Source organism: Calypte anna, chromosome 3 (assembly GCF_003957555.1).
Source record: "Calypte anna isolate BGI_N300 chromosome 3, bCalAnn1_v1.p, whole genome shotgun sequence".
Taxonomy (NCBI): domain Eukaryota; kingdom Metazoa; phylum Chordata; class Aves; order Apodiformes; family Trochilidae; genus Calypte; species Calypte anna.
Window position 1 is genome coordinate 113709244 of NC_044246.1, and position 13584 is coordinate 113722827.

General features: G+C 44.5%; 1 long non-coding RNA gene across 1 annotated transcript; it reads right to left on the reverse strand.

Moving 5' to 3' along the window:
• Nucleotides 1-4554: 4554 nt before the first annotated feature.
• Nucleotides 4555-13584, reverse strand: LOC115598047. Its single transcript, XR_003987355.1, has 2 exons — nucleotides 6722-13584; nucleotides 4555-6688 (listed from the first exon to the last, which is right to left on the reverse strand). It is a non-coding gene; the product is annotated as an uncharacterized LOC115598047 (long non-coding RNA).

Below are 13584 nucleotides of genomic sequence, written 5' to 3' on the forward strand. Positions count from 1 at the left end.
GACTCCTGCAACAAAACGTCATTTTTCTGCTGGTGTATGAGGAGTCCTGCTGACAAAAGGCCACCCACTAAGAACCATGAAGCCTCTTCTAATTCCTTGTCACTTTTCTGAAGTCCATCTTGACCCTTTTCCTAATTTTGCACTTTGTTCTGACCTGCTCCTCGTGTGAAGCAGGTCCCTCACCCATAGTTGTGTTGTTGTTTGGTTTTTTTTAGTCTCAGCATTTCATTTACTGGGTTTTGGGATATCTTGAGAACTTTTTTGACATTTGCTAGGTGTGACCCCTTTGGGGGAGATATGAAGGGAAGAACCCAGTCCAGGTACTTTTGAAGCCTCTCCTCTTGCGTTGCTGTCTCTGGAGACTGGAGTTCTGTGTGGACTGATGGAAAAGGTACCAAAATCACAGGAGGGAAAAGGTGGAGCAGAAGGCAGTTGGGTTCATGGTTCACTCTTTCTGCTCCCCACCATGAATTCCTCTGGCTCTCTCTCTGTGTCTCAGTGTTTGCACCCCAGGAGTGCGTGGTTGGAGGCTGCGAGCAGCTGATTCAGGGTGGATCTCCTCTTCCCTGCTCTCCCTCCATCGAGTTGCAAACCTGTGCTGAGCATATTTAGAGGAATATGAAACCTGGTTTGAACAAAACCTACTCGCTGCCTCCTCCAGGATGAGTTGTCCTGGAAGAAGACATCCTAAATACGGCAGGGATGTTCGGAAACAGCGGTGGATGATGAGCAGGACAAAGTTGGCTCCATGAGCACCTGCTCAAGCACCTGCTTGGCTTTGGTGGAGGGAGGATTTTGCTTCGTAGCTCATCTTGTAGTTTGACTTTTGAAACTCAACCTCTCCTCAGAGCCCACCCTGACACCTGCCTCAAAAATGAAGCCATCCTACAGAAAATCACTCCAGCGTGGTGCAGGCAGAAAGCCCAACAACCCAAATCTGACCCTGAGGACATTCTTAGAGGACTTCTCTGACTCCCTCCTGCTCACCCCAGCTTCCCTGAGCACCTGAGGTTTCTTTTAAAGATATTTTCCAAGATTTTGGCACAGTGAGTGCACACCCCTCTACTCAAAGCCATCTCTTTGCACCAGCTAAGCCAGCTAACCAGAAACCAGTCAAAAACCCTAATGAAGGCAATATAGATATATATATTTTTACTGATAACATTAGAAAAACTCTACATTCAGAATAAAAGAGGAGGTGCTCTTAACTGGAACTGCCAGCCACTTTGGCTGGTTAATAGCTATGCATCTTTTCCAAGGTTTTCATGCACTTTATACAGGGGGGAAGAATATTTAATGCAGGAATTGTCATTTGTAGCCAGTGTCTCTCCTCCTGTGTCTGCTTGGTGGTGGGAGTTGTTTTCTGTAGCCCTGAACCTTCCTTGTGTGGGTCTCACATTCTGGGTGTAGAAAATTTTGGTGGTGGGTAGGAAATGGTCTGGACCCAGGTCTGGACCCAGGTCCCTTCCTCCCTGGGGGGTTCAGAAGCCTGAGTGCTCTGAGTCAGCCAAGAGGATGATGGGTTTTGTTTTGGGTTTTTTTGGAACTTTTTTGGGGGTTTCCTCAAACCAAACCAAGAGTTTTTCATGTCTTACCTTCAGCTCTCTCACCATGTCTTGAGCTCTGTGTCTAAAATAATAATTCTTCAGTTGAAGAGCCTCTGCTCTTTGCTTTTTAATGTAGTTTAATTGAGGAGAAGGAACAGAAAGGAGTTCTGTGTGGTTATACTGCCCAAATCCTCAACAGGAGTGTTTTGTCTGTGGTTGAGCTGGAAGCTGCCCAGGAGGTGGGATGTCCAACACCTCTGTGCTCTCCTACAAACCAAGAACCCCCCCTTGCTCCTGCCCATCAATCCTGCCCACCTCTCCAGCCCTGTTTGTACTGCCCCAGAGCTGCTGAAGGGTTTTTTCCCCTGCTGATGTTCCTCTCCTCCTCACACTGGTACTGCCAGTGCTTTGCACAAGAAGTTCAGTGTTCACAGTGCCTTAGCCTGGGGCAGCAGCCAGGGCAGGGAGGAGATGGATCCCACCCCAGCCTCAGGCTGTGCCTGGATGGGAGGAGAAGGAGGAGATGAGATGAGAAGGTTCAGATTGGTCCCACCATGGAACACCCTCGAGCTGGGGTCACCAAGAAGCATCTTGTCCCTAGAGCTCCTTTCTCCAGCTTTCCCTCTCCACCCTTTTCCTCCTAAATCACCATCGTGTTTCTCCCCCCCTCCCAGGGACACTGCTGAAGCTGCACCCTCCTCAGTGGGCTCAGCTGAGCAGAACCTGGCAGGGCTGGGAAGGACATTTCCCCTTCGTGGTCCTTTTGTTGGGCAGGAGGAAGCAGCTGCTCCCCCCTCCTCACTTTTCCTCTGCCAAACCCTGGAGCTGGTGGGGTCTGAACCTCTGAGTTCTCACCCCACTCCCAGGGTTCCCTGGAGACATCCCTGTCCTCAGAGCCCTTCCCCTCCTCCCAGCCCCACATGTGCTCCTTACAGGGTTTGGTTTTTCACCACTGTGTCTTGGGAAGAGTCCTTCCCAGCCCCTCTGTCTGTCCCTGTCTGTGGGGGCATTGGTTACTCTGTGGTGTTGTTCCCTGGACTTTAAATGAGCTGAAATCCAAAGACACTTTGTAATGAGCTGTAAAGTTTTTAATTATTTCTGTACGATACTAAATTACTGGAATACTGTATTATACATGCAATGGTCCCTAAATAAAAACATCTTCTGGAGAGCTGCTGGGGCTGAGCTCTGTTTATCCACCTGGTACTCCCAAAATGTTGAGGAGCAGCATCGCTTGGGGTGCTGAGATTTATTTCAAACACAACTTCTGTCCTGATGCCTGCAAACTGGGGGTGCTGATCCTGGAGCAGAGGAGTTGGGATGATTCCAACGGGATGAGGTTCAACAAGGCGAAGTGCTGGGTCCTGCACTTTGGCCACAACAACCCCATGGGGAGCTCCAGGCTGGGCACAGAGTGGCAGAAAGGGACCTGGGAGTCTGGATTGCCAGGAAGCTGAAGAGGAGCCAGCAGTGTGCCCAGGTGGCCAAGAAGGCCAATGACATCCTGGGCTGGCTCAGGAACAGCGTGGCCAGCAGGTCCAGGGAAGGGATTCTGCCCCTGTGCTCAGCCCTGGGGAGGCCACAGCTTGAGTCCTGTGTCCAGTTCTGGGCCCCTCAGCTCAGGAAGGAGATTGAGGTGCTGGAGCAGGTCCAGAGAAGAGCAAGGAGGCTGTGAAGGGATCCAGCAGAATTGCTGTGAGGAAGGGCTGAGGGAGCTGGGGGTGTTGAGGCTGGAGAAGAGGAGGCTCAGGGGAGACCTCATCACTCTCTCCAACTCCCTGAAAGGAGGTTGGAGCCAGGGGGGGGTTGGGCTCTTTTCCCAGGCAACTCTCAGCAAGACAAGAGGGCAGGGTCTCAAGTTGTGCCAGGGGAGGTTTAGGTTGGAGATGAGAAAGAATTTCTTTCTGGAGAGGGTGATCAGGCATTGGAATGGGCTGCCCAGGGAAGTAGTGGATTCTCCGTGTCTGGAGATCTTTCCAAAGAGCCTGGATGTGGCACTGAGTGCCATGGGCTGGGAACCACGGGGGGAGTGGATCAAGGGTTGGACTTGATGATCTCTGAGGTCCCTTCCAACCCAGTCGATTCTATGATTCTATGATTTTACGACTCACTCACATCCAGGGACTCTCCCAGGCTTCTGTACCCAGGCAACTTTGCCCAAAAAAGAACTAGAGGAGAAATGCAGCATTGGTCGAGTTATACATTTTTATTTTCTAATAGGTACAATACTAAAATAAACACAAATTAAAAAAAACTTTTATTAAAACAAAACTGTACAAAAAAGCAGTTATACTACATTTTAATTACAGAACAGTCTACTGTCCAAAAGGCACTAATCCAGAATAGGAGATACAATGATACAGGACTCATTTTAACTATTTTAATCAATACAATAGAGCACTTGTTTCTCTGTCCATTCACATACAGAAACAAGGACTTTTGCTACAGTCATTACACATTGTTATAAATATGAGCCCTACATGGAAAGATGCAGTATCCCTCTCCCTGGGCCAAAATTCAGTTCAAACAATGTTAGAAATGAAAAAGAAATCAAAAGAGAGGCAAGGACAGAAGGGAGGAGGTGGGGACTCCAGCCTCTCCCAGTCCCTGCCACCCCAGGGAGAGGGGACAGATTAGAGGAGCTCTCACCTGCAGTTTGGAGCTGGGAAGGCAGAACATTCCTCTGGGATGGAACTGGAAGAGGAACATCCATCCCCTTGTGCCCAAAACTTTGTTATTTTTTTCCTCTACATCCTGTTTTATCTAGTTCTCCTTCAAAAACCTTTTTTCCCTGGAGAGTTCTCCACCCCATGATGGGTAAGGAGCAACTCCCAAGTGCACCAAAGGGAGAAAAACTCTTTAACTTCTCTCCTTGCAACAAATGATGGAGTGGACCCATCTTGCAGGTAAACGTGGTGATTTGGGGATGACTTTAGCACATTCTTCTTAAAATATCAGTATCTTTATTGCAAGGGCATCAAGCAAGGAGAAGATGGCCCTTGGGCAAGGAGCTGCCAGGACTCTTCCTGGGGCAATGGACCCAAGGGTGACCAAGCACCTGAGCTGAGGTGGGAGCCCTGCCAGGGATGGAAGGAGGTGTCTGAAGTGGCACAGGGACAGTCAGAACTTCTTCCCTCACCAACTTGCCTTCCTGAAAGCAAAAAACCACCCTCTGGCACCTGCAGACAGCTGTGGGGGGGAACCCGAGCTCCCCGCAGCACCTTCCTCCATGCTGGGATTACCTGAGATTCACCCCGTGCCACCCTGCTCCTTCCTTCCTCCTCCTTTCTTTCCACAAGCACTGTCCTGCCCCAAGGACCTCTCAATCCTCCCAACTGACCCTATTTCTTTCTTATTTCCAAGCTGAGGACCAGTAGCAAAGCTCCTGTAGATGATGCAGTGTGGCTGGAGAACACGTGTGCCAAGAGCAATCGACCTGCCTATGAGTATCTGAAGTTACTACTAGGAGTAAGGACACAATGCACCTGTTAAATAAGTGAAATATTTCATCTTTAAGCTGAGAAAGCACAGCCCTGGTCAAGATCAGGATCTGGGTAGATTTGGTGGAGCATTCCCCAAGTTTTTGAGGGTGGGAGAGAGATACTGCACCTTTTGAACAGTGTCATACACATAAGACAAAGACAGGCATCTGGATGTTAACAAAAATAAGTGACAAAGAAATATGATTAAACAAAATCTCTTCTCACATCATCCTATACTACATCCTCCTTCTGCTTAGCAGAAAATTGTACGTACACAAAAATACAAATACACAATTTTGTAGAACAGTCTGATTTTAATATATTTATATATATTTATATTTATATGAGTGGCAGGTTAGTTCATTATATAGAGCTTTTTGCACTTTTGGCTCATATGCAACAAGGCTTTATAAATTCAGCTTTAGCTTTCATTCAGGTTTTATAGCTTCTTGAACATTTGTTTTCACATTTAAAGCAGCATCCAATTTTGCAAGAGGAGTTGGTGGTGGCTACAGCAAGGATCAGGTCAAGAGGTTATTCAGGGATGGTGGGAGGGGAGGAGAATATACATTCCAGTGTGTGTGTGTGTGTGTGTGTGTGTGCGTGTGCTAGTGCTCATGTAGAAAAAGAACAGACCATGAACATACAACTCTAGGATACCAAGGTTACCTCTTGAGGTAGGCAGAACACCTACAGCAGATGAGACACAGGTCCCGTGCTCGGCGGGATGCACGGCGGGAGAAAGGAACACGTGGGTGGAAGATTCTGACAGAGGAATGCAGAGACACCTAAGAGCCTGGTGGTGACCAGAAGAGGTGGGACACGGCTCACCTTGGGTTGCTGATGGGTTTGGGACACACATGGAGTGACCAGAGGTGACTGCCAGCCACCCAACACACCTGGTGCTTCCATCCCAACCACGCTCGCTTGCTCTTACCGGGGATATGAGGTGGATCCCACACCCGCTGCCCCGAGCCCAGGTGACAGTGGGACAAAATTCAGACACACATAATTTTAAAATGAAGAAGAAGAAGAGTCCCCCACCTGTCTTGGGGACACCCACACCCTTGTCTGTGGGTTTTGCTTCTTCATTTTTATTTTTTTTTCTTTTCTTTGTGTCTCTGACACTGTTCCGCTGTCGTTTCACTTCTAGGTTTGCAAGACTTCCCACTACATTAATCTTTTTTTTTTTCAATTACAACCACTGCTACTGACAATCACTTGGTTTAGGGAAAAAAACCCAAAAACCAACAAAAAATCAGTGTTAAAAAAAAAAAGGCATCTCTAGAGCAGGGTGGTGGCACAGCTCTGAATGAGCTGTGGGTATTAGAGGCTCCACAACTACTTTATTTTCATTACTACCCCAGCAATAGATTCCCATTTGATCACTGCTTATATCAACACCCATCAACATCCTACAAGCTGATTTTCTGCTCTCTGCAAGAGAGATGTCCTTACAGCTTTCCTTGCCAATAGTCATTTCCAAGGCTTTCCCAACTCCTTCGTTACGAAGTCGTCAAGAGTGAAAACAACATTTTGTTCCCAGTGAAAAATAAAACATCTACATATGGATTGCTTTCATTTTCTGAATCCCTAACTGGTACTATATGGTCAGAAGAAATTATCCCTTACTGCAATTCTTTAAATTAGCATTGACATCTATTTTTCAATTTATTTTTTTTTTTGTTTAACCCACATAAAATTCTCCTGTACCTTTACAAAATTATAACCACCTGCCAATAGTCACAATTATTCTGACAAAGTGTTTAGCAGGTGCTGCTACTAGAAAAAAAATGAAGAAGATAGGAAGAAACTGCCTCTGTGATTCCAAAAAAGGGGTGATTCAAATATATTTATCAGTTTTGCCACCCAGAACCTCAGATGTGGGGTTGCCCAGAGGTGTGTTTAATGCACAAAGCTCTTTGGACCTGCAATCCAAGAGGCAGTTTCCTACTGAATCCTGTTCAAGCCTCTCCCCCTCTTCAACATCCACATCAAACTGGAGATTGCTAAAGGCAGAGGAATGAGATTTATTTATAAGATACTCCCCCCACAAAAAGAAGACTGAAAACCAAGGGGGGTGGCATGAGGAAGGAGCCAAGATTTATTTCCAGCTGGATTCTGAGGGGCTCCAGACTCCCACCACACACCTGGAATTGGATGCGTGGATGGACAGCAGGGAGGGCTCTTTTCTTTAAAGGGAAATGAGGTCTAAATCCTATTCCTCCAGCTCATTCTGGAGTCCTGTTACTCACTTAGGCACTTTTAAAATTGACACTAAGTAAAAAAAAAAAAAAAGAAAAAAAAAGAAAAAAAAAATTAAAAAGTACTGCACATATTTCACACTCCCCAGGCTTTCGTCAGCCTTGGGAAGATCATAAAGACCAAGAGGGAGACAGCCAAGGCAATTTGTCAAGAAAATAGTGCTCCCCATGGACACAACTGACTTTTATTTGTCACCCTTTGATAGAACTCCTATTCAACTAAAATCTAATTTAAATTTGTGATTCCTGTATTATCTTTAAGGTACGAGCCTGCCCGATGGTGCTTCCGTGGCACCACCAGATCCTTTTATCATCTCAGACCTGACATCTGCCTCCTTGAGGAGACATGGGGCTCTCCCAGTTTAAACCAGTAGCAGGGCACAATGTGTTTGCACTACCTGGTGTGCAAGGTTCTGCCTGGAACCCTGGAGAACAACCCTGGCAGCAAGGGTTGGAGGGTACCCAGCAGGATGTCAGGGATGCTACGGGAAGAGCCAAGAGCAAGGCAGAAAGGTTTTTGCTTTTGTGTTTGTATTGCAACAGGGGATGAAACAGAAAATCTGTCCCTTGAGAAAGAACCAACAGGGCTCTGGGCTCAGAGCAACCAGAAACAAGTCACAGGCTTGAGCTCAGCACAGGAGCTCTCAAGATGACATCAAAATCTGCAGCAAAGCCAAAAGAAGAGGAGAAAATTCAGTGGGTAACACTGAGTGGTGGGAAGCTCCAAACCCAAACTCTGCTTTTGCTGTGATTTTGCATGGAAAAGTAGTTTCAAGTTTCTCCAACCATTTCTGAATGGAAAATGGTTTTAAAAATCCTAACAAAAAGCTACACTGGCTGCACAAAAGTGATCCCAAACCCCTGGGTGAATGAAGGGACAAGAGGAACCAGTACAGAAGACAGCAAAGATTTGCAGAACCCACACACCCTGTCCCAAACCTTCACCCTAAAAACACAGACAACAACACACTGACCAAGATCAACAACTGCCCAAATAAAACAGCTTCCAGCACCAGGTGCAAGCAAGACAAAATAAAATGAATGAAATAACAAAAAAACCCCAACACTGCCTTGTCCTCTCCCTGTGAACCATGGTCCAACACCTTGGAACTTATTTCACAAGGGAGGTTGAAAGTAAAGAAAACTTGCTGTAAAATGAGTGAATTTCTGAGCTGTTTTTTCTTAGAAGGGTAAGAGAAGACAATTTTTTTCACATTTATACTGCACTGTGGACAAAATATATTTGGACTTCAAGTAAGCAATTGACAGGACCCTATCTAACAGGCAAAAGGGAAGGTGAATGTCTCTTGACTTGGACTAAATTAGCATTAAAATGTCTATAAATATGCTGCTTGAATTTGTGTAGACAATAAAGTGCCTGTACAGGAAAAAAAAAGAGAAGGAGAAGCACTAGAAAAGCAGGGAAGAACAGAATGAAAATGCTAAAAATCACTGTGAAAGGAGAAAAAGGGCTCAGAGAGCAACAAGTGAGTCCTAATGAGTGGGAGAGGCAGCAAGCAACCACCACAAAGAACCCAACAAAAGAGAGAGAAACCTGAGCACTGCAGTTGTGTGCAAGAAACTTCCAATTACTCTGTTCAGAAGTGCTGCCATTATCTGTGGTATTTTTGCAAAGAAGATGCTAGAAGATGGTTGAGTATCTGCAGAAGTGCACAGCTCAGTACCACTCTTCCTAATAAAAAAAGACAGCCCAAGTATTAATAATAATTAAAAAAAAAAGATTCTACTTCCAAGTTACTGTTTCCCTGATTTGGATTTGCTAATCACAGAGTGTTTAGGTTGGAAGAGACCTCCAAGATCATCCAGTCCAACCTTTGACCACCACCATAATCTAAGCATCAAAACTGAAATGAGGGTCAGAAGGAGAGTTGCTGACTAACCAGGCCTGAAAAGCAGGAGGTCTTTCAGCTAGCAGAAAATCTGGAATATTTCATAAGACTGAAGCAAATCTAAGCTTCAGCACTACACTGGATTCCTTTTTTTTAGCCTGGAAATAACAAATATCCCATATTTAGAGACCCTCAGAACAACAGGTTTGGGTCAGAGCACTTCAGTATCAGTAAACCACCAGCAAACCAAGGTAAAATAGAATTAGTGTGAAGCAGCTTGGATGAAAGATAAAAAAAAAATTACCTCTAGGAGAAGAACAAAGTTTTGGGAAATAAGGTGTGACAAATTCAGTACCAGTGATAACCAACTTCAGAGGAAAGGGAATGGCTCAGGTGTAACTCAGATCTGGAATTCCTTCAAGGAAACACAGGCTCTTCAGAGAAGAGTTTTCAGTTTAGCAAAGAGGACTTCTGGTGGCTGGGATATTTTCTGAAGCACTCTGGCAATTGATTAAAGTATTTGTTAAAAAAAAAAAAAAAAGCCAAACAGTTGCTTGAGGCACTGCAGCAAGAGGAAACAGTCAGGAATGATCCCTTTTTTTTCTTCCATGTGGAATGGTTTTTCATGTTGAGTGTTCTTAGGTTGGAAAACATCATAAGGTACCCTCAACAACCAAGTGTCTCGTGTTATGAACAGGAACAAAGAATTTAGGCTTAGAAATTCAGACTGACCTGGGCTTTTGGTTATTGGTTGCTTTCCATTTTTTATTCTGAAATCAGAAGCAAAAAGAAGAGTTGAACTTCCAGAGCTACTTTAACTGGTATGAAATAACCATCTTGGGGACAGCAGAATAAAGAGACTGAACCTGGAAGATACTGGAGCAAACCAGAGTAATAACAGCAGCAAAGAGACACCCCTGGTTATCACCAGTACATTTGTTTGGTTCCCATTTTGACAGAAGTACAAATTGTAGGAAGATATTTATCATTCATAACTGGAACTTCATGTGGTTGAGAGACATAAGGCACAAAATGTTCTCTGATGGGAAGTCAGACTTTTAAAAGAAGTTCTTACTGCAGAGAACCTCTCTGGTACTGAAATCTCTTCTGAATTATTAAATGCTATGAACAGGTTATAACTGGAAAAGACAAGTCTTACCTCTTTGGAATCACAGTTTTACAGTTAAGGCCAGAAGGGACCAGTCTATCACCTACATGGAGACCTTGAATTTTAAATGACCACCAAATCTCTGATGCAAACTCCCTAATTCTTTCTACTTCACCCAACATGATGAATGAACCATCCTGCCCTTCCAAATGCAAAACACTAAAAATTAAAAAATCCCCTAACTGAAAGTGTCTGCCTTTACCACAGAGCTCTTTACAGATCTTATCACTTGTAGCCAATACATTTATAAATGTGCAATGGAGCACTTTGCACCCAACAAGCACATTTACAAAGATCTTCTCAATATCCATGGATACTTCATTGACTCCTAACTCCTACTCTGATGCCCCAATTTTCAAGCCTCCTTCCCTGAACTGAATTACTGGCAATGCAACTTCAGAGCTGTTTTGTTCTGCTACAAGCCCCAGCATTAATAACTGAGTACTGTTGGAATCTCATAGCAGATCCTCAGCTGATGTTACCTCTTACAGTTCTGCACGAGTCATCTCTACAGGATTTCTCTCCTCCAAGCACCTGGAGAAAGAGGACCATGACTTAAAGAAGCTCTGAAGGAAGGAGGAGTTGCAGATTTAAACTGTTCTTGCCCAGTAAGCAGCTGTGGGCCAAGTTCTAAAGCAACCTCTGCAGCAAAGAGAACAAAAAGCACATCTCAAACTCTAGCAACAAGTCCTAACCAAACCTGATAATGCTCCAGGGTGTGCTGTGAAGACACACTGGCCCAAAGCAATGTACATTGGAGATTTCAGAGCTTGTCAGAAATTCCTTCATCAAGAAAGCACCAGAGATGTTTGCACTCCTCAAGCACCAGTTCCCAGTTTTGTGCAGTACACTTGGTCTTTCCCAGCAAGAAGCTGAATTTCTTCTTTGCCATTTTGACCCCAGGGTAGCTCCACCTGAACTCAGATCCCTCAATCCAGGATGCAGAAAGGTGAGATGCTCCTGCTATTTTTCCACTCCAAAATTACATCAAACTTTGTGAACAGAACAGTTTGAATGTAGCAAGGGAGACTCTACTTTGGTCTTGTATAGATCTGCTTACTTGTCATAGTGCATAAATGAGATGGTGGGCACTCTGGGCTAGGGAAAACTGGTCAGTGAGCTGATATTCTGAGTTCCTGGCTCTGGTTAGTTCCTGAAGGGTATTTTCAGTACTGTCTCTATAGTCCTGTCAAAGAAAGATAGCAGCAACTTTATCAGCAGGCAGACTTTAAAAAAAAAAATAATTAAAAAAATCTAAAGTCAAACGTGCTTTGAGGAATGGAATACAGGCTTAACATTCTTAATAGAACCTAGTAGGTGAGAAATATTAATTAATAATTTACTTTCATTATCTCTTTGCCCTCCTCCAGATAAACTTTGTAAGTAAAATGTATTTTTAAATCTCAAATGATGTAAAATAGATCTCAGAAGGCTAAAGTCAACCTCTTAATTACAGAGGTGGGTTATTTAAGCTACATATGCCTTCTTGCCATGACATGGAAGACTTTAATTAGTTAAGGAGAAGGGGTGAGGAGAGGAGGAGAGGAAGGTGAATTGAGGCCAGAGACAGCAGCAAGTTAATGTCTAAAACTTTATGTCCTAAAAAAGAAGTTGCTACAATTGCCAGCACCACCAGTGGTGACTGTGCTGGAAGAACTGAAGTACTCATTACCCACAGCAACATGGGATGAGATTTACACAAGTATTTCAGTACAAAGGAGCTGAAAAGTCACTGATGGATTTAAAGAAGAGCCTGGAGTAGTGAAGTTCTTAACTTGCTTTGCCCATCTGTTGGAGTCAGGAATCTGCTGGTTTTTCCTAATGTGACTGAGTCTCTATGGGTGTATCTAAGTACCAAAAAACTCCAGAAACCTCTCTGATAAATAAGCACAGCAGGAGAAAAGCCCTAGGGAAAAATATTGTCAAGAAATTTCAGGGTAAAAATGAAGCACAGGCTCTGCAGTGCTCAAGACTGGCCAACAGATCAGGTTTCTCATGCAAACACAGAATAAAAAGGCACATAACCCCCTATGACTGATGCTTTTTGAGACTCCAGCAAGATAAGAGACAGATTACAATGTCATTTTAAGGTCACCACCATATATCCTCTCCTGTTGTGAATGGCTGGGATGCCATTCAGACTATTCTGAGATTCCTTCAGAAAAAGGTGAGTGAGGTCCTATCACTAAACTCTGCTAAAGCACCAGGAGACAGCAGACAGCCTGAGGACAAGATGGTGATTTCCCTGGTAACAACTGCTGATAAGGCTTCCAAACCAAGACACTGAAGAACTGGGAGCAGCAGAGAAGAGCAGATCCATCCCCTGCCTCAGGAACCAGAGGACACCAGTGCAATTGGTCCCTTAAATCTGTGGGTAGGGTGAAAATCTGGGATGAGGATTCAGTGGAGTCCTGGAGCTTGGCTCCTCATCTTCCTCAGTGCTACAACTTGAAAACGAACAGAGAAGAGCTAAACCAGAACCCTGGGCAATCTGCAATCAGGCTGTCACACACAACCAAATGTCTGGTTTGTTTCTAAAGCAGACTGAGAAGCAATTTATAGATGAGCAAGGGAGAGAGAAAAACCATAAAAGGAGGAGAAGCAGCTTTGCATAGAAACCCAAACTCAGTTTCAGTCCCTGCTGTTGTAAGTTACCATTAGGAACAGGTCATTATTTAAGTTTAGGGAGTAGCTGTGTTCCAAGTGTCACTAATAACACTGGTATTAAAGAGAATTAGGGGGTGGAAAGATCTCCTGTTTTCAATCACAGAAAAGACAGAAATCCTCTTAATTATGACCATGCCAATCCCCATCTTTCTAAAGCAGCTAATTACATGTCAGGAGGACACCCAGTCGTTCAAAAGAACTGCCATCACTTTTACTGCCACACTCTCCTGCATTTATCCTACCCATCCCAATTACCCTGGCTGCAGTTTGAAAGGATTTAGCAGAAGTGTGCTGGCTGTTTTGATCAGCAGAAGACACCCATTTCCATTTAAGAGAGTGGGGAAGAGAGGGAATAAATGGCAGAGAGAGCCTCCTGCCAAGCCAGCTGAGCAAGAGATGCACTGTACATACAGAAACATCAAAGCCCCATTACACAGTTCACTCCAGTTCAATGGTTTCAATGGTTTTTCAGTTCACTCCTGCTTGAGCTGTTGGCCAGAGCATTCCAAAGCTTGCTGGAAAGAATGGGGAAGAGCACAACACTGCAGCAGTTCAAGCCATTAGTTAGTTTTCTGCAGCCTGATTAAAAAGGGCATTTAAAATAAG